A 20,427-nucleotide genomic window follows, 5' to 3' on the forward strand; every position below is an offset into this window, starting at 1 on the left:
TTTCGGTTGTCACTGAAGTCCATGCTGTGTCGATCCATCCAAGGACTTGCTGGAAAGTTGCATGGCGCATCCTCCCGGTTGCCGTGAAGCTGTGCTCTCCATCCACCATCCACTCCTCCCACAGGCGACGCAAGACTGCCTTAAAGCTCCGGTTCACTGAGATGTCGAGTGGCTGGAGTACTTTGGTTAAGCCTCCAGGGATGATGACAGGAATGGAGTTGCAAGCTTTTATTTTATCTTTAAACTGTGGCGTTATGTGCGCTCGCATACTGTCCATTACAAGCAGGGCTTTGCGTGTTTTAAAGAAGCCATCAGGACGCTTAGTGTAGCACTTTGTAAGCCAAATGTTCATCATTTCTTGCTTCATCCACCCTTTCTCATTCACAGCCACGACAACTGTGGGGGGAGATTTGTCTTTTGGCATGGTTTTCCGTTTGAAAATGACCATCGATGGCAATTTAGATCCATCTCCACAACATGCCAGCACCACTGTGAAGTGCGATTTCTCATGACCAGTTGTCACTATATTCACACTTTTCTGCCCTTTCTCTGCAACACTTCTGCCGATGGGGATGTCAAACGTGAGGGGGACCTCGTCCATGTTGATGATATGATCTGGTGACACGTTGTGTTCAGTTACCTGCTTTTCAACAAACTCACGGAAACTGTCAACCTTGGCTTGGAAGTCTGCAGGCAGTTTCTGACACAACGTTGTCCGTGCTCTGATAGAGAGGTGGTTGCGTTGCATGAAGCGGTAACACCAAGAAGGCCCGCCTGCAAAGGCGTTTATATTCATCTCCTTGGCAACTACCAGGGCGTGGAGATGCAACTGCACCGTTGACAAGCCTCTCCCGGCAGCACGTTGTTCAATCACCCATCTGTGGACTCGTTCCTCCAGCTCTGGCCACCTTGCTTTCAGCCCGCGATTAGCTTTCTTTGTTTTCTTCATTAGAGTTAGAGTAACCTCTGCTTTTCGCCAGTCCCTAACAAGTTTCTCACTCACTCCAAACTTTCTTTCTGCGGCTCGATTACCGTTTTCGGCTGCATATTTGACTACCTGCAGTTTGTAATCTGCAGAATAGGATTTTCTTTTTGGGGGCATTTTGTTTGTGTTCAGTTTTTCTCAGTTGTCTTTAAGTTAACGATTTTTCAGTTGTCAGTTGTTTTGATTTAACTTTTTCAGGGGTAGGGTACAGGAGCAGCCTTGTTGTCACAAGCCTAGAGCACCCTCTCGCGGCTGGGGACGGTAATGCTTTCTCTGGGTTCATGTCAGTCAGAAGTTTTGATATATAAGTCGCACCTGACTATAAGTCGCAGGACCAGCCAAACTATGAAAAAAATTGCGACTTATAGTCCGGAAAATACGGTAGATTATTTTAAAAAATCGTTCAGCCCTAGTTTCTATTCATGCCGCTCTTCTTGTTTCCCCCCCCAGGCCAGATAAGATGATGTGGCATGGGTCGACCGGCGGCGGGCAGGTGCACGGCGACAGCTACTGCCAGATGTGGTGCGTGGGCGAGCGGGCGTGGCAGCCATTTTGAGTGTTGAGCGATGAACAAAGAAGTTGTTGTAACTTGAGTGTACGTTGTCGTATCTGCCCGAAATTTCTCACGATTGACAAGGGTCCAGGCCTGAGGACACCTACAGGCCAAAATTGAAATTTGGTCATAGCGCCCCCTGCTGGCAACATGACATGCGCCTTATATGACAAACATCATCCGATTTGCATGAAACTCAGAATGTGTGGTCTACATGTGATACTGAGCCGCCCCCTATAATATGACCACGCCCACCAACTCAGGCCACGCCCCCTTTCATAACATTTGAACCGTTTAAGGTATAGAGAGCCAAAGTCCCGCCCTTCTACTTCCGGCCAACGGGACCTATCTTTCGAAAAAGTATGAACTAGAGTCAATGGAGAGATAATTATTTTTTGATCCCGTTTGAATTGAGCCATGGATTACAAATAGGATGTTCATCAATTTAAAACATTATTTTTCAACCGAAGAAAGTCTCAGTTTATTGTTAAACTGTTGAAGTATAAGACTGTGAAAATACGTAATTAGAAAGACTACAAACTTCATGGATGACGTCCTGCTGAAGCTCTGATGTCTGTGTGTATCGTACCGGGGATGTAACGTTACTCTAAAGAGCAGAGGATCTCGCTTGTTATTTTGCTTCTCTGCTGAAAACACTTCACTGGATAAAACCCATCAGTTAAGATAACGTTACATGTGTTGTTTAACAAAGCTAAGCTAGCTAGCTAGCGAGCAAGCCGATCATCAAGCTAGGTGAGGTAGATTGTGTGAGACGGGAGATGTAGTCCACTGAACGGTTTCACACTAAACTAAGTGGTACTATGACAAACCTACGGCTAACTGAGACTTTCTTCGGTTGAAAACGTATCTTTTAAATTGACGAACATCATATTTGTAATCCATGGCTCAATTCAAACGGGATAAAAAAATTATTTGCCTCTCCCCGTTCACTACCGTTCATATTTTTTCCGAGTTTAGGTACCATGAGGTCCACCGGAAGAGGCGTGACTTCAGCTCTCTATACCCTTGTGTGAGGTGTCATTGAACTCAGCAGAGAGTTCCTTTATAATTGGTGATGGTTTGACCCGCCCCCTATACTTTGACCACGCCCCTTTTCACAGCTAATGAACCGAATGACGTAGAGTCTTGTCTGAGGTATCATTGAACTCAGCAGAGACTTCATTCTTCATTGGTGATGGTTTGGCCCGCCCCCTATGGTTAAGCCACGCCCCCTTTCATAACTTTTGACCCATTTAAGGTAGAGTCTTATGTGACATCAACGAACTCAGCAGAGACTTCCTTATTCATTGGTCATGGTTTCGGCCCGCCCCCTATGCCTAAGCCACGCCCACTTTCATAACTTTTGACCCATTTAAGGTAGTCTTATGTGAGGTATCAACGAACTCAGCAGAGACTTCCTTTTTAATTGGTGATGGTTTGACCCGCCCCCCACGCTTTAGCCACGCCCCTTTTCACAGCTGATGAACCATATGACGTAGAGTCTTGTGTGAGGTATCGTTGTACTCGGCGGGGAGTTCCCTTTTCATCGTTGACGATTTGTGGCGTCTGAGTGCCGTGCGAATGCACAGTTGCAAGGATCGGTGTCCGCCAGGTAACCCCAACGCGCGCAGAGGCGCGAGGGCCCATCCATCGCTGCTCGCAGCTTTAATTCTTTCTTTCTTTCTTTTTCCTGTCAAATGAATCGCCTTTTTGAGGGGCTTAACATATTCAAAAACTCACTAAATTTGTCGGTTGCATCAAGTCTGGTGAAAATGTACGTATTTTAAGGGTTTTGGGAATAGGCGCACAACAATGGCTCGCTAGCGCCCCCTAGAAAGTTAAAAAAATTGAGCCCCTGCAGTGCGTTTAACGTAGACTCACGAAACTTGGTACACATATGTTAATTTTGGATTATCTCCAAGGGTCTAAACATTTCCAAGGTTGTGGTGACTGATGTTGCTCTCTCTGATCATTCCTGTGTTTTCTTTAACGGCACTATCTCGGTGCCCAAAAGTGTTCAAACTAAGTTAATCAGAAAACGATATATCACTGAAAACACCAGTGAATCACTGAGCTTGTAGATAATTTCAACTGTAAAATTACGAATGTTATTGATGCTATTGCTCCCACTAAGGTCAAAGCTGTCTCTGGTAAGAAAAGATCTCCATGGAGACGTAGTTGGCGAAAATCTAATCTCCAGGTCCACTATAACATCTATAAAGAGAGACATCGCATTTATAATTTGGAACTAAGGAATGCAAGGCGGTCCTTTTTCTCTGACATTATTGCCAGAAACAATAATAATTCACGTGCTTTGTTTGCTACTGTTGATAGATTAACAAACCCTCCAGTACCAGTAGCATCTGAACTATTGTCTACCAAGGCTTGCAATGACTTTGCCTCCTTCATCACAGACAAAATTCAGAAAATTAGACAAACAGTCAGTGCTTCCATATCAAGTACAGGATATGTGTTGTCACAGTGTTCACACAAAACAAAATCAAATATGACACAATTTCATGCGATCAGCCATAACAACCTGGAAGACATTATACAACATCTGAAAACCTCCTCCTGTTGCCTTGATATTCTACCAACGGGTTGTTTGGCTTCTGATCTTCTAAATATCCCATCGTTGAGCACAGTAGCTGCAGAGTGATACGTGCTTTTGAGTCTCCAAACACCACAAAAGTCGCTAGATTAGTTTATGACAAAAAAGTCGCCAGGAGGATGATTTGTTTGTGTATTACAGTCTAACCACTTGCCCCCAACATGGGGGAAACTCTTTTTTTTTTTTTTTTTCTCCCATCCTGTAGCCTACTCGCGCCCCCCCAGGGGGGCGGGCCCCACCGGTTGAGAACCACTGCTCTAGTTGTATGCAAACGTTTTAAGCAATTTCTTCAAAGGTACTTTTCTTAATAAACCGACTGAAAAACAACTTCTTAAATGTCGCCATAACTCCACATTGACTGAATCAGAGCTTGTTATCAGCATACGTTTTACAGGGAGAAGTTGACCTACTTTTGTTTTCTTCCAAACTCACTCATTATCTTTGTGCGTCCGTATCACGTCTTTCTTTGACAATCCACATAGATAAAAAGTAGTTTTCGCCACCGTATCTTGGAGAATGCCTTGCAGGATCACCTGTTTCAATGCTAGCTTCTTTGGGTAAGTTCCTGACCTTTTCTCCTCCTCTCAATCTTGTGAGGAAAACAGTCCCCACTTCAGCTCGCAGCGTCACTTCTCTGTTAGCAGACAGGCTAACTAGCCGGTAGCACGACAACTAGCCGTTAGCTAGCGGAGCGAAGGAAAGCCTGACATACAGCGGTAGAACTGCGGCCTGGTGAAGGTCCGTAGCGGGCCTCTGGGGCAGACAAGTCTGGCTCCGTGGCTTGTTTGCAGCACTAAAGTCCGATACACTGCTTCCTCATCCAGCAACAAGCTAGCCACATCCTCCAGGTAATCCAGCGTAGCTTCGTTTAGCAAGTTTTTTGACTAAATGTAGTGGCACCTAGTTGCTTCTAATTCTTCTGTGCCACTTTTTGAAGACTAACTACGATCAGTATCTGAAACACGAGCAAACCAAACGGTCTTCTTTTTGAATGTTTACTTAGAAAACACAAAATTATACATGGTACGCACGGTCAAAAAACTGTGTTGCTTCCAACGTCTCTAACTTAAAACTAACTACATCCAATCAATTACGCTATGACCTAAACATTACTAAATCATGCATTTTAAACCAATACATGTCTTATGAATTTTCATGAAATAGTTTTTTTTTTTTTTTTTTTTTTTTTACCATTTTAACTGTTTTTAAACAAACTTATTATTTCAGCTGAACTAGTCCCTATTTGGCTATTACAGTGTGTGTGTGTGTGTGTGTGTGTGTGTGTGTGTGTGTGTGTGTGTGTGTGTGTGTATGTATGTATCTATCTATGTGTGTATTTATTTATGTATGTATGTATGTATGTATATGTATGTATGCACATACGTACAGTATGTGTATGTATGTATGTATGAAAAGCACAGCTGAGATTGATAACCTTAATGATGGCTCAGTTCCATCAAGTGTCCCAGTAAGATATTTCAGTGAGTCAGCATGCACAATACCAGGGTCTCTCCTAAGTGGAATGCAGCATTCATTAATGGTTTAATACCAGGGCCTCTCCTAAGTGGAATACAGCCATCAGTAATGGTTTAATACCAGGACCTCTCCTAACTGGAATACAGCCATCAGTAATGGTTTAATACCAGGGTCTCTCCTAACTGGAATACAGCCATCAGTAATGGTTTAATACCAGGGTCTCTCCTAAGTGGAATACAGCCATCAGTAATGGTTTAATACCAGGGTCTCTCCTAAGTGGAATGCAGCATTCATTAATGGTTTAATACCAGGGCCTCTCCTAAGTGGAATACAGCCATCAGTAATGGTTTAATACCAGGTCCTCTCCTAAGTGGAATGCAGCCATCAGTAATGGGTTTGAACACATCCATCCATCCATCCATCTTCATCCGCTTATCCGGTGTCGGGTCACGGGGGGAGCAGCTCCAGCAGGGGACCCCAAACTTCCCTTTCCCGAGCCACATTAACCAGCTCTGACTGGGGGATCCCGAGGCATTCCCAGGCCAGGTTGGAGATATAATCCCTCCACATAGTCCTGGGTCTTCCCCGAGGCCTCCTCCCAGCTAGACCTCCCTCCACCTAGTCCTGGGTCTTCCCCGAAGCCTCCTCCCAGCTGGACGTGCCTGGAACACCTCCCTAGGGAGGCACCCAGGGGTCATCCTTACCAGATGCCCAAACCACCTCAACTGGCTCCTTTCGGCGTGAAGGAGCAGCGGCTCTACTCCGAGCTCCTCACGGATGACTGAGCTTCTCACCCTATCTCTAAGGGAGACGCCAGCCACCCTCCTGAGGAAACCCATTTCGGCCGCTTGTACCCTGGATCTCGTTCTTTCGGTCATGACCCAGCCTTCATGACCATAGGTGAGGGTAGGAACGAAAACTGACCGGTAGATTGAGAGCTTTGCCTTCTGGCTCAGCTCTCTTTTCGTCACAACGGTGCGATAAATTGAATGTAATACCGCACCCGCTGCGCCGATTCTCCGACCAATCTCCCGCTCCGTTGTCCCCTCACTTGCGAACAAAACCCCAAGGTACTTGAACTCCTTCACTTGGGGTAAGGACTCATTCCCTACCTGGAGTAGGCACTCCATCGGTTTCCTGCTGAGAACCACGGCCTCAGATTTAGAGGTGCTGATCCTCATCCCAACCGCTTCACACTCGGCTGCAAACCGATCCAGTGAGTGCTGAAGGTCGCAGGCCGTTGATGCCATCAGGACCACATCATCTGCAAAGAGCAGCGATGAGATCCCCAACCCACCAAACTGCAACCCCTCCCCACCCTGACTATGCCTCGATATCCTGTCCATAAATATTACAAACAAGATTGGTGACAAAGCGCAGCCCTGGCGGAGGCCAACCCTCACCTGAAACGAGTCCGACTTACTGCCGAGAACCCGGACACAGCTCTCGCTTTGGTCGTACATTGATTGGATGGCCCTGAGAAGAGACCCCCTCACCCCATACTCCCGCAGTATCTCCCGGGGGACGCCTTTTCCAGATCCACAAAACACATGTAGACCGGTCTGTGGCAAAGTCTTCCCCCACCCCCTGACCCAACTCACCAGATGGTGATCGGTTGACAGCTCCGCCCCTCTCTTCAACCGAGTGTCCAAAACATACGGCCTCAGATCAGATGAAACGATTATAAAATCGATCATTGACCTTCGGCCTAGGGTGCTCTGGTACCACGTACACTTATGAGCATCCCTATGTTCGAACATGGTGTTTGTTATAGACAATCCATGACTAGCACAGAAGTCCAACAACAAACAACCACTCGGGTTTAGATCAGGGAGGCCGTTCCTCCCAATCACACCTCTCCAGGTGTCTCCATCATTGCCCACGTGCGCGTTGAAGTCCCCCAGCAGAACAATGGAGTCCCCCACTGGAGCCCCATGCAGGACTCCAGTCAAGGTCTCCAAGAAGGCCGAATACTCCGAACTCCTGTTTGGTTTTCCCCCCCACAACCCGCAGGCGTAGGGAGGCGACCATCTCGTCCACCGGGGTAAACTCCAACTTAGCGGCGCTCAGCCGGGGACTTGTGAGTATCCCCACACCCGGCCGGCGCCTCACACCCTGGGCAACACCGGAGAAGAAAAGAGTCCAACCCCTATGAAGGAGTATGGTTCCAGAACCGAGACCGTGCGTAGAGGTAAGCACCACCAGATCTAAACGGTAGCGCTCCACCTCCCGCACCAGTTCCGGCTCCTTCCCCCACAGAGAGGTGACGTTCCACGTCCCCAGAGCCAGCGTCTGCTGCCCGGGTCTGGTCCGTCGAGGCCCCTGACCTTAACTGCCACCCATGTGGCAGCGCACCCAACCCCAGCGGTTCCTCCCAGGCACGGCGCCAGGATTCCAGTTTTGGATGGGCCAGACCAATTGTGGGTGGGCCTTAAATTAAAAAACGTTATCAAATCCCTGTTTAACCTAATACAAATGACTGGCTAATATACTGTTATATTATATATATGATATGTGCTTACATAATAAAGATTGTAATAGCTTGATGCTCTTTAAATATGTTGTTGCATTGTAAAAAGTTTCGGTGCAAAGGACGGACCTATCCGCAATCGCTCTCCTTGGTTCTGCCCAAAAGAAGAGCGCTTTGGAATCTCCATTACGCACCATACCTGGCTGTGCTATAGCGCATCTCTCCTAACCCTAAGGCCTATCGACTGTAAAAGTGGTCAGGAATCTAATATTTCCCCAAAACATAGTTTAGTTCTGCTCGTATAACATGAGGCCGAATATTTCACAATTCTTTTCAACTGTTTTAAGTTTTCAACAATACAGATCAACAACACTGCCCGACAGTTTCAATCAATACTCGGCCACAGAACGTGTTCATTGACAACGTCATCTGTCATGTAAAATCGGTAATGGGTTTGAACACACCTGTTCTTTTCCTACTATGACGTGTCAACATGTCTGCCGTAAAAAAGGTCTGTTGTACTGTTGTTCCTTCAATTCATGGAGCACATGAGATTAGGGGCTGCCACCTCTTAGTCGATTAGTCGACTAATCGGTCGTTTTGGTCTAGTCGACTAAGAATTTCTTTAGTCGAGGACAGCCCTAGATGAGATGGATATTGGAATATATTTCAGCAGAGAGACAGAGAGAGACGCAGGAGATCGGCAGAGCAGTTGATTCTGATTGAGGTCAGTAATGGTCTATAGGTCTAAGGACGGTTTGGTTTTCTTCTAACAAATAGCATTTGTTGGCAGGTCTAGGCACTATACATAGCCTGAACTAAATTATTTCATATCATATTTATTATATATGCTGGCTATACAGGTGCTGGTCATATAATTAGAATATCATCAAAAAGTTGATTTATGTCAGTAATTCCATTCAAAAAGTGAAATTTGTATATTATATTCATTCATTACACACAGACTGATAGATTTCAAATGTTTATTTCTTTTAATTGTGATGATTATAACTGACAACTAATGAAAATCCCAAATTCAGTATCTCCGAAAATTAGAATATTACTTAAGACCAATACAAAAAAAGGATTTTTAGAAATCTTGGCCAACTGAAAAGTAAGAACATGAAAAGTATGAGCATGTTGGGGCTCCTTTTGCATGAATTACTGCAGCAATGCGGCGTGGCATGGAGTCGATCAGTCTGTGGCACCGCTCAGGTGTTACGAGAGCCCAGGTTGCTCCGATAGTGGCCTTCAGCTCTTCTGCGTCGTTGGGTCTGTTAACGCATCTTCCTCTTCACAATACCCCATAGATTTTCTATAGGGTTAAGGTCAGGCGAGTTTGCTGGCCAATTAAGAACAGGGATACCATGGTCCTTAAACCAGGTACTGTTAGCTTTGGCACTGTGTGCAGGTGCCAAGTCCGTCAGCAGCAGGAAGCACAAAGTGCTCTAAAACGTCCTGGTAGACGGCTGCGTTGACCTCGGACCTCAGAAAACACAGTGGACCAACACCAACAGATGACACGACACCCCAAACCATCACTGACTGTGGAAACTTTACACTGGACTTCAAGCAACGTGGATTCTGTGCCTCTCCTCTCTTCCTCTAGACTCTGGGACCTTGATTTCCAAAGGAAATGTAAAATTTACTTTCATCAGAGAACATAACTTTGGACCGCTCAGCAGCAGTCCAGTCCTTTTTGTCTTTAGCCCAGGCAAGACGCTTCTGACACCGCGTCTTGTTCAAGAGTGGCTCGACACAAGGAATGCGTGGTGCGTGGTGGTTCGTGAAGCACTGACTCCAGCTGCAGTCCACTCTTTTGGGAATCTCCCCCACATTCTTGAATGGGTTTTGTGTCACAATCTTCTCCAGGGTGCGGTTATCCCTATTGCTTGCACACTTTTTTTCTACCACATCTTTTCCTTCCCTTCGCCTCTCTATTAATGTGCTTGGACACAGAGCTCTGTGAACAGCCAGCCTCTTTAGCAATGAGCTTTTGTGTCTTGCCCTCCTTGTGCAACGTGTCAATGGTCGTCTTTTGAACAGCTGTCAAGTCAGCAGTCTTCCCCATGATTGGGTAGCCTACGGAACTAGACCGAGAGACCATTTAAAGGCCTTTGCGTGTGTTTTGAGTTAATTAGCCGATTAGAGTGTGGCATCGGGTGTCTTCAACATTGAACCTTTTCACAATATTCAAATTTTCTGAGATACTGAATTTGGGGTTTTCATCAAAATTAAAAGAAATAAACACTTGAAATACATCAGTCTGTGTGGAATGAATGTATACATTACACAAGTTTCACTTTTTGAATGGAATTACTGAAATAAATCAACTTTTGCATGATATTCTAATTATATGACCAGCACCTGTATTCTGACCAATTTAACTTTCTTCATTCATTGGCTGTGATAAGTTAAACGGAGTGTCTATTTGCACCCCCGGTACGAATAGCCTCGGCCACACAGCTGAGCTATTTACACCCTGTGACGTAACAACAAAAACCCGTTGCTCGCGTGCACCGAAATCATGGCGGACGTTCATCTTCCATGACCGCAGAAACTGGCCTATTAGGGAAGTTTAGTCTCTAAAGTTTATAACAATTGAATTTCTAGCGGAAAATGGATACAGTTGCGCTTTCTGTCTTCAGTGAAAGCATACAACCGTTAGTTTGTTAGTTAGTACCTATTTTTTTGTATACAGTATGGTTACCTAGCAACCGAGGCTTGAAGAAACCAAGTGGTAAACAGTTGTTCAGCCTCCTGAAAGAACTGTTAGGTGAGTGGTTAGTACACTTACCGGGTGGTAGGGGAAGACTCATGAATATGCCTGCTCCTCTGGTTGGGTTGGTTAGGTTTAGGCAAGAGGAGTGGGATTGGTTATGGTTAGGGTAAGAATGTCAGGGCGATAATATTCCAAAAAGCTGTAATACATGAGTACTATGGATAACTGTGTGTAAATATATGCCGAGGTACTGTAAATGCACAGGGGTGCAAATAGCATACTTTGATATTTGTACCAGACGGTGTATTAATAGAACACATTGTTGTGTGCACCGGCGGGGTACTAATAGTATTCATTTCTAATTGCACCAGGGTACGAATAGCACTTCTAATTGCACCAGTGTACAAATAGCATACACTGCTAATTGTACCAGGGGTGCAAATAGCCTCACCCTAAATTAAATAAATATGTAGTTGTTGCCTAAATGTAAGCTAGGCTAAAGATGAGCACACGCCCACAGATACACACTTGGAAATAAAATGAAAGCGATCCTACATGCAGTACATACGGTATATAAAGTAATCATTACTCCAAATCTCGTATTCCTTCCGCCATCAGGTTATTGCGTTTAGACAGTAGCCACTTTAAATAGGATCCGTATTAATATTTTACATGATAAAATATGCAGAGATGCCTGTTTTCTTTATTTTTTCTCGTACTGCTATTTGTCATATTTGTTAAACTTTACCAACTAATTAGCGGTCTGCACTGGCGGATCTAGAAAATTTTACATGGGGGGGCAAAGGGGTAGCGAGAGATCTTGGTAGGATGGCAGGGGAAGACGGTACATGGAAACCCCATACGTAAACTGCTATGCCCTACAACGCCCTGCTACGCCCTAAACTGCTACAACTATTATTTCTAGTCATAGTTCCATTATCTTTTTTGTTACTATAATTACCATTATTATGAATCATAATTCTCTATATCTGTATCCATCTGTATCTAACCGGCAGCGTCCACCAAAAATTGTTGGGTCTTTGTAACTTAAAGAGTGTGGTCTAGACCTACTCTATCTGTAAAGTGTCTTGAGAAGAGTGAACTGTTGTTGTATATGTAAATATTTACATATCTAACCCTATAACATATACAACAGAATGGAAATAGCCAAAAACAAAAAAAAAGGTCATGTCACGACATGTTATGTTACTGTACTGCAATTTATATGTAAGGAGAATATAAACCAACCATATGGTCCAGGGGTAACTGCAGCCTCCTCTTCCTCTCTGTCATCTTCATCTGCCTCCTCCTGATCACTCTCTGCCTCTGTCCCTCTCTCTGAACCTGCAGCCTCCTCTTCATCCCTCACTAGGCGGCTGCATATATGAAAAAAAAACACCTAACCCTAAAAAAATTTTAACAAAAGGTTTCTCAGCTGTTTTTTGTAGTATTAGGTGTCCTTAATAACATACTAAAAGTTTACCAAAGTTTGACCACTATAAAAGTGTAATTTTCAAGATGGCGTCCAAGATGGGCAGGAAGCCCTCAAAATATCCTAACTCCTTCATTATTGGACCTAGCCAAGTAATCTTGGTGTCTAACCCCATGTTTTCTGGGTCTATGAATCCATTGGACTTGTCTGAATTGCACTGACATGATGACATACTTATGGAATACATTTTGTGAGATTACTGTAAGGTTTTATCTTTTTTTGGGGTGAACCAGAGATGTAAACAATTTAGCCTATGTCATGTAACTCCTATTCAGTATGCGTTTTTGGACACATACCCTTTTTTTGCTAAAACACAGACTTGACATTCAATGTAAAAGTTATTTCACCCAAAAGTAACTTAAATCACTTTTACCCCCCACCACCACACCCCTCCTCCGTGTGGTGGGTAAAAAAAGAAAAATATACACTACGGTCAAAAGTTTTAGAACACCCCAGTTTTTCCAGGTTTTAATTGAAATTCATGCAGTTCAATGTCTTATTGTACTCTGAAATGAAAGAATAGAACAAATGAACAATTTAAGTTTAAAAAAAAGAAATCATGGAATCAATTTGTAAACCAAAATGTAGTCTAAATTTTTGCCATATTTTGGCAGATATAACAGCTGAACACACTCGTGGCATTCTTTCTACAATGGAAATCAAATATTCTTCAGAAAGTTCTTCCCAACTCTGTTGCAGAAGTTCCCATAAATGTGTGGCACTTGTAGGTTGCTTTGCTTTCACTTTTCTGTCCAGTTCATCCCAAACCAGCTCAATGGGGTTTAAGTCTGGGGACTGTGCTGGCCACTCCATGTTTTTAAGCTTACCATCTTGTTCTTTTTTTGCTAAGGTAGTTCTGGCATAGCTTGGACTTATGTTTTGGGTCATTATCTTGCTGTAGGATGAACCCCTGACCAACTAGGCCCATACCAGAGGGTACTGCATGGCGCTGCAAAATGCTGTGGTAGCCGTTTTGGTTCAGGGTGCCTTTCACTCTGTACAAATCACCGACCCTGGATCCAGCAAAACAGCCCCAGACCATCACGCTTCCTCCTCCATGTTTGACAGATGATGTCACACACTGAGGAACCATCCTTTCACCTACTCGACGGCGTACAAAAATCCTGCGTGATGAACCAAAGATTTCAGATTTTGATTCATCAGTCCATAACACCTTCTTCTAGTCTTCAGTAGTCCATTGACGATGTTTCTTGGCCCAGGCAAGCCTCTTTTTCTTATTCTGACGTCTTAGCAATGGCTTTCTCGACCTATCAAACCTGCAGCTCCAAGTCTTCTCTTTCCAGTTGAAACTGAGACTTCTTATTACGACCACTATTAAGCTGTGCTTGAAGCTGTTGTCCTGTGAGCCGCCTATCACGCAAGCTGTTGACTCTCTGAAACTTGTCTTCTGATTCTGTTGTGGCTTTGGGTCTGCCAGACCTCTTCCTGTCAGAGTTTGCCCCAGTTTCTAATTGCCTTTTGATGGTGAAGAATACTGTACTCACTGACACCTTGACTTTCTTCGCAATTTCTCCGTAGGAAAGACCAACATTCTTAAGTGTTATGATGGTCTGTCTCTCTTCCATTGTTAATTTTCTTTTTCCCGCCATTTTTATAGCAACACACTACTTTCTGCAGTACAATACTGTTCATACAATGCTCACGAGGGTACGGTACCACAGTGTGTTCCAACAATACTTTTATCCAAACAGAGGGGGTTGTAAGTAATCCAGACCAGTGTGAACACCTGGGGGAATTGGTAGCACCAACTTTCAAAGCTTGATCAACCTCCATTGCTGCAGAACAGCTTTAAGTTGTTAACCCATTTCTTGTTCCCTGAAAAAGGCCTTTTTGTAAAATTCGGAACACATTATTTTTCAGTTTTGAGTAACCTTACTTATTTTTTTAACCTCAAGCAGTTCACTACTTACCTTTGGACCATTTCAAGCTATTAATTGGACTTGAACTGCTAAGATTTCAATAAAAAAACTAAAAAGATTGGGTGTTCTAAAACCTTTGACCGGCTGTAAAGAAGGACCTGCTATTTCATGTTTGGGGTGACGGGGATCAGCCAATCAGCAGCTTTGTTTTGGGGTCAGAAAGGACGCCTGTGTTGCGCTGGCTGATAAGTTTCGTTTTGAGTTAGTAGCGAGTGGCCAGGAGAAGCACATGTAGATATTTCTGGGGTGTATCATTGTCGTCTGTGTCGCCATCTGTGCATGTGTGCGTTCAGAGACATGCGAGTACATTGGTGTAAATGTTTACATATGTGTATTTCGGTGCCTTGGGTTTATATGAATGTTATCTGTTCTGGGATGCTAGTTTGAAATGCAGCATGTTAGCATGGAAAATCGCTAGCAGCATACTAATGCCTAGTATTATTAGTGTTACATTACTCTTGTGTTTATATGTCCTCACGTGGCACTGCGCAATTATTATCGGAGTGTTTACAATGGTTGTGTGGTAGAGAATGATGATTGGGCTGCTGTTACTGAGACCCAGTAGTAAGAAGGCTGCTTTAATTTAATTTAATAAGGAGCTGATGTGTGTTATCTGATATTCTTTTATTGAGCAGCTATATATGTGTGTGTATGTATGTATGTATGTATATATATATATATATATATATACCTGGAGTGAAGGTTATACTAATTACCATTTATTAGCCTTACTAACTGCATCCTGTCAGCACTGTTGTTTCTACTTGTATGCTGATATTTCCTTTATTGTTTATTGTAGAACCACACATGACCTCATGAAGACACAGACAATCATCTGCTAATAAATCCATTGAAGAGCATCAGAGCATTTGACTGCATTCTTACCGATGCACCACAGCGGTCACCTATCCCCAACTAGCCATAGTTACAGTCCTAGTCGTCAATCCTCCATTACAAACTGGTCCTTCGAGCCGGATAGTGTGACTGCTGTGCGTAAGGATGTTCCCATATGGTAGAGGTGAGGCAACGCCACTTCCGGATACCCGCCCGAGACGTCAGACACGTCCGCCACCTTGGCTTGCTGACTATGACGTCTCCCTGCCTGTTGTGGAGAGACCCCCCCAGGCTGCAGCACTCTCCCCACAGCCCCCCCCATCCAACGCAGGAGCCCTACTACAGTACTGAGATGATCGACCAGATGTTAACACGCACCTCCCTGCTCTTTGATCCGTGGAATCAGACTGGTGCTTGCCCTAAGTATCCCAGGGAGTCAGTGTACTCGGGACCCCATTATCAGAGCACCCCAGACCCACTGTCTCACAGAGTTGACCCAGGGGCTTCACCTGCAATATTAGATGAGCTGCAAAGGATCAGGGAGGATAACCAGAGGCTTCAACTCATCGTAATGGAGATGCAAACACAGCTTAATGCAAGCCGAGGGTCAGATGCATCACATCCCACTGCCCTTCCCCCCGCGGAGTACGGCCTGCATGCTCAGACCGCAGCGCTCGCTGCTGCCACTAGCCCACCAAGGCCCACAACACAGGTTACGGCCCATAATACATTAGTACCTGTGCATGTACCCAGTAAAGTAGAAGTGGACGATGAAGACTGGTCCCTCCCTCCCCCTCCAGTGGCAGATGATGAGGAGACGCCTCAGCTATCCACTACCACACTGCCCACAGAGTTAGTGGCAGAGCTGATTACATGCCTCAAGAAGATGGGGATCACTCAAGAGCAGCTTCCTGGAATCCCAGCACCTGACAACTGTAACCTGGTTGCATCCGGTCGGATGGGAAGGTCACTCCAGCCGACGGAGCTGCAAGTCCGTCCAAATACATCAACCCATTTAATTCCTCCTGACCCAGGCGCAGCTGCGGAACAGAGACATGAGGACTTTCACTCCCGCCAAGCAACAGAGTACATATATCGGGGTCCTCAACCCACCATCCCAGACTTTAGTAGAGGGGACCCACGCGAGTTTGCTAGGCTAAAGACCTCCCTAGAAAATCTCCTCCCCAAGGATGCCACGGACAGGTTTAAATATCAGATCCTAGTAGACCATCTCAAATTTGAAGAAGCACTCCTCATTGCAGACTCATACACCAACTCTACCCAGCCCTACACCGACACCATGGCCTCTTTAACGGAGCACTACGGGCAGCCTCACCAGCTAGCATTAAGGTGCATTGCCGAGCTGATGGAGGCGCCTAACATCCGCAGCCAGGACGTCGCTGCCTTTAAAGGATTTGCCCTCAGAGTGAGAGCCCTGGTTGGCATGCTCGACCAGCTTGGAGAGAAAGGCCATATTGAGCTTCAGTGTGGGTCTCATATCACTAGGCTGATGTCCAAGCTCCCACAAGATATGCGGTCTGGGTTTATGAGACACCTACACCCCCTGTGCATCCGGGTCCCTACGCTGTTAGACTACTCCAGCTGGCTGGAGTCTGAGCTGCAGATTCAAGAGTATGGATATTAATCTCGACCTAGAGAGAACCCAGAGGGTAAAAGGGAGAGACGGAAGGACTCAAAGTCTGGCAGACCAACCACAGTCCTCCATGGAGCTGAACAGTCTTCATGTGGCCCGGCTGTCCCAGGATTCCTAACCACCAGTGCCAATCCACAAGGCAAAGTCACCCTGCCCTGCCCATACTGTACCGATGCCCTGCACTACCTGAACCAGTGTACTAAATTCAACCAGCTAACAACTGAGCAGCGCAGAGACTGGGTCAAGACAAACAGGCGGTGCTGGCGTTGTGGTCGCTGTCACCAGGCCGCACAGTGCAGACTAAAGGCCAGGTGCAAGAAATGTGATGGTAGACATGTAGAAGCTCTCCACGACCTTAACATTAGACCAGCCATGTTGACAGCAGCCACAGAGAACACCTCCTGCCTAGTGAGTACTGCCAATGAAGTTCTCTACCTGGATAGGCAGTCCGGCTGCAGTCAGGTGCTCCTGAAGGTGACAAAAGTTGTGCTACAGAGACCTACGCGAAACTGGATGACGGATCGGAGCGGACTATGCTCCTTCCAGCCGCTGCTAAGGAGCTTAAACTTAAAGGGGAGCCAGAGAACCTTGCTTTACGGACTGTGCGCCAGGATCTTAGAGTTCTAAATGGTATGTCTGTCTCCTTCTCCATTTCTCCTGCCAAGCACCCCCAAAAGACTAACAATATCCAGAGAGCCTTTACTGCCGATCAGCTGGGGTTGGCAGAGCACTCCCAACCGGTGAAGGCGCTCCAGCGCAAATATAAGCACCTGAGCGGCCTCCCTTTGCAAACATTGGAACGTGTCCATCCCATGGTCCTCATTGGGTCAGACTACACACACCTGATCACCCCAGTAGAGCCGGTTCGTCTGGGATCGCCTGGAGGACCAGCCGCTGTAAAGACCAAGTTGGGCTGGACTATTCAGGGCCCAATCAAAATCATCCGACAGCATCTCCAGCCACAGCAGTGTTTGCATATAGCCACACAGTCACCCTCTGCAGAGCTCCTTTATCATGTGGAGAAGCTATGGCAAATGGACGTATTGCCTTACAGGAGTGAGAAGATGGTAACCCGCTCAAGGCAAGATCAAGAGGCAGTTCACATGCTGGAAACCAGGACAGAGAGGGTGGAAGTCGACAGAGTCCATCGCTACGCCACCCCGTTGCTGCGTGTAAAGAACATGCCCTGTCTCCACACCTCCAAAGATGCTGTACTGGCGAGTTTACGGAGCACCGAAAGACGTCTGATGAAGGACCCGGCACGAGCATCAGCATATGGAGCAGAGATCCTGAAATTGGAACAGGCGGGGTACGTGAAGAAGGTATCAGAAGAGGAGCTGAGTACGTCAGCAGAGTCCTGGTTTATACCTCACCACATGGTGAGTCATAATGGGAAAAACAGAATTGTATTCAACCGCTCCTTCACATACAAGGGCTACAACTTAAATGAGCCGCTACTACCCGGCCCCACATTGACCTCCAGCCTGCTAGGTGTCCTGCTGAGATTCAGGGAGCATGTTGTTGCTATAAGCAGCGACATTAAAGGCATGTTCCACCAGATCAGGTTGCTGCCAGAAGACAGATCCCTACTTCGTTTTGTGTGGAGGGATCTGAACAGAGCGGCGCCACCCGGGACCTATGAGTGGCAGGTCCTCCCCTTCGGAACTACATGCAGCCCCTGCTGTGCAACGTTTGCACTACAGAAGCATGTGACAGACCACAGCCAGCTAGAGGAGGACGTCCGGGTGGCCGTCGAGCGATACTTCTATGTGGATAACCACTTACAGAGCCTCTCCTCCCCTACAGCAGCCAGACAGCTGGTTGACAAATTGAAGATGCTGCTAGCCTCAGGGGGGTTTGAGCTGCGTCAGTGGACTAGTAACGTCCCCGAAGTTATCAGTCACCTTCCTAAAGGGGCAAGATCCCAGAGCAGCGAGTTATGGCTCACAGAGTCAATGGAGGATCCACAGGAGCTCGCACTTGGACTCCGATCGGACACTTTGGCATACAAGTGCAGCCTCACTGACCGTCCCACGCCAACTATGAGAAACATCTATAGTACACTGGCACGGCTTTTTGATCCGCTAGGCTTCCTGGTTCCCTTCACCACGCGGGCCAAAATCATTGTGCAACACCTATGGAACAAAGAGAGAGCGTGGGATGACCCGTCGCTGCCAGATGACGCCCTCAAGGCCTGGCTTACTTGGGAGAATGAGCTGCAGCACCTTCCAGAGATCATCTTGCCACGATGCTACTCGAGCCCCCCTCTGGACCACCCCAGTTCTGCCAGAAGCCTCCACATATTCTGTGACGCGTCTGAGAAAGCTTACGGTTCAGTTGCGTACCTTCGTACGGAGGGATCAAGTGGGAAGGTGGAGGTGGCCTTTTTGACTGCACGGTCGAGAGTGGCCCCTAAGCGCCAGCAGTCGATACCTCGATTAGAGCTATGTGCAGCAGTGACCGGGGCTCAGCTAGCAGCGCTGTTGCAGCGTGAACTCACCCTGGTACTTCATGAAGTGGTGCTCTGGACAGACTCCACCACAGTTCTCACGTGGCTCCAGTCAGACTCTTGCAGGTTTAAGGTGTTTGTGGGCACCAGAGTCGCTGAGATCCAGGAGCTGACTGAGGCCCAAGCATGGAGGTATGTGGATTCTGCAAACAATCCCGCAGATGACATTACACGCAGAAAAACCCTAATGGAGCTGGCCGGGGAGAGCCGGTGGAGCCACGGCCCAGCCTTTTTGCCCCTTTCACCTACGCACTGCCCTACTAAGCCAGAGGCTGAGCAGTTGGATGCCGCAGAGCTTCGTAAGGCTGCATTTTGCGGGTCCATCACCACCGCTCCTCTTCCGCCCTTACTTGATGCCAGCCAATATAATGGATTCAGGGATATGATAGAAGCGGTTGTGCAGTCCCGCCACGGGGCGGCGGGTAGCCAGTCCACGCCAGCTGCACAAGACTATCAGGACGCTGAAAGGGACCTACTGAGACAAGGTAGACTGCTTCGAGGAGGACTTTCAACACCTCTCAGAAAGAAAACCTGTCCCCTCCACCAGCCGTTTGATCACTTTAGCCCCTGAATATGACAACCAACTGAAGCTGATCCGGGTTGGAGGCAGATTGCGTCGCAGTGACATGCTGGACCCAGAAGTCATTCATCCAATAGTTCTGGACCCAGCTCACCAGGTGACTAAAGTCATTATTCAAGATGCCGACCGAGACCTCCATCATCCTGGCTCGGAGCGACTCTTTGCAGAACTTCGCCGACGGTACTGGATCCCTCGTGGAAGAGAAGCAGTGAAGCGGCACCAGCACACCTGTCCTGATTGTCGGAGATGGAGAGCAAAGCCAGCAGTGCCACAAATGGCAGACCTACCTCTTGCCCGCCTGCGGTTGATGAAACCACCCTTCTTTTCTACACGAACGGATTGTTTCGGGCCCTTTACGGTCAAAATCGGACGGCGTAATGAGAAGCGTTGGGGTATACTATTTAAGTGCCTTCCTACCCGAGCTGTCCACGTAGACGTCCTGACTATGCTAGACCAGGATTCCTTCCTGATGGCCCTCCGCAGATTCATCTCACGCAGAGGAAAACCAGCGGAGCTTCTGTCGGACCAGGGCACAAATTTCAGAGGAGGTGAGAGGGAAATCCACAAATCTTTTAAGGCACTGAACCCCACTTTACAGGCA

This window comes from Perca flavescens, chromosome 24 (assembly GCF_004354835.1).
Source record: "Perca flavescens isolate YP-PL-M2 chromosome 24, PFLA_1.0, whole genome shotgun sequence".
Taxonomy (NCBI): domain Eukaryota; kingdom Metazoa; phylum Chordata; class Actinopteri; order Perciformes; family Percidae; genus Perca; species Perca flavescens.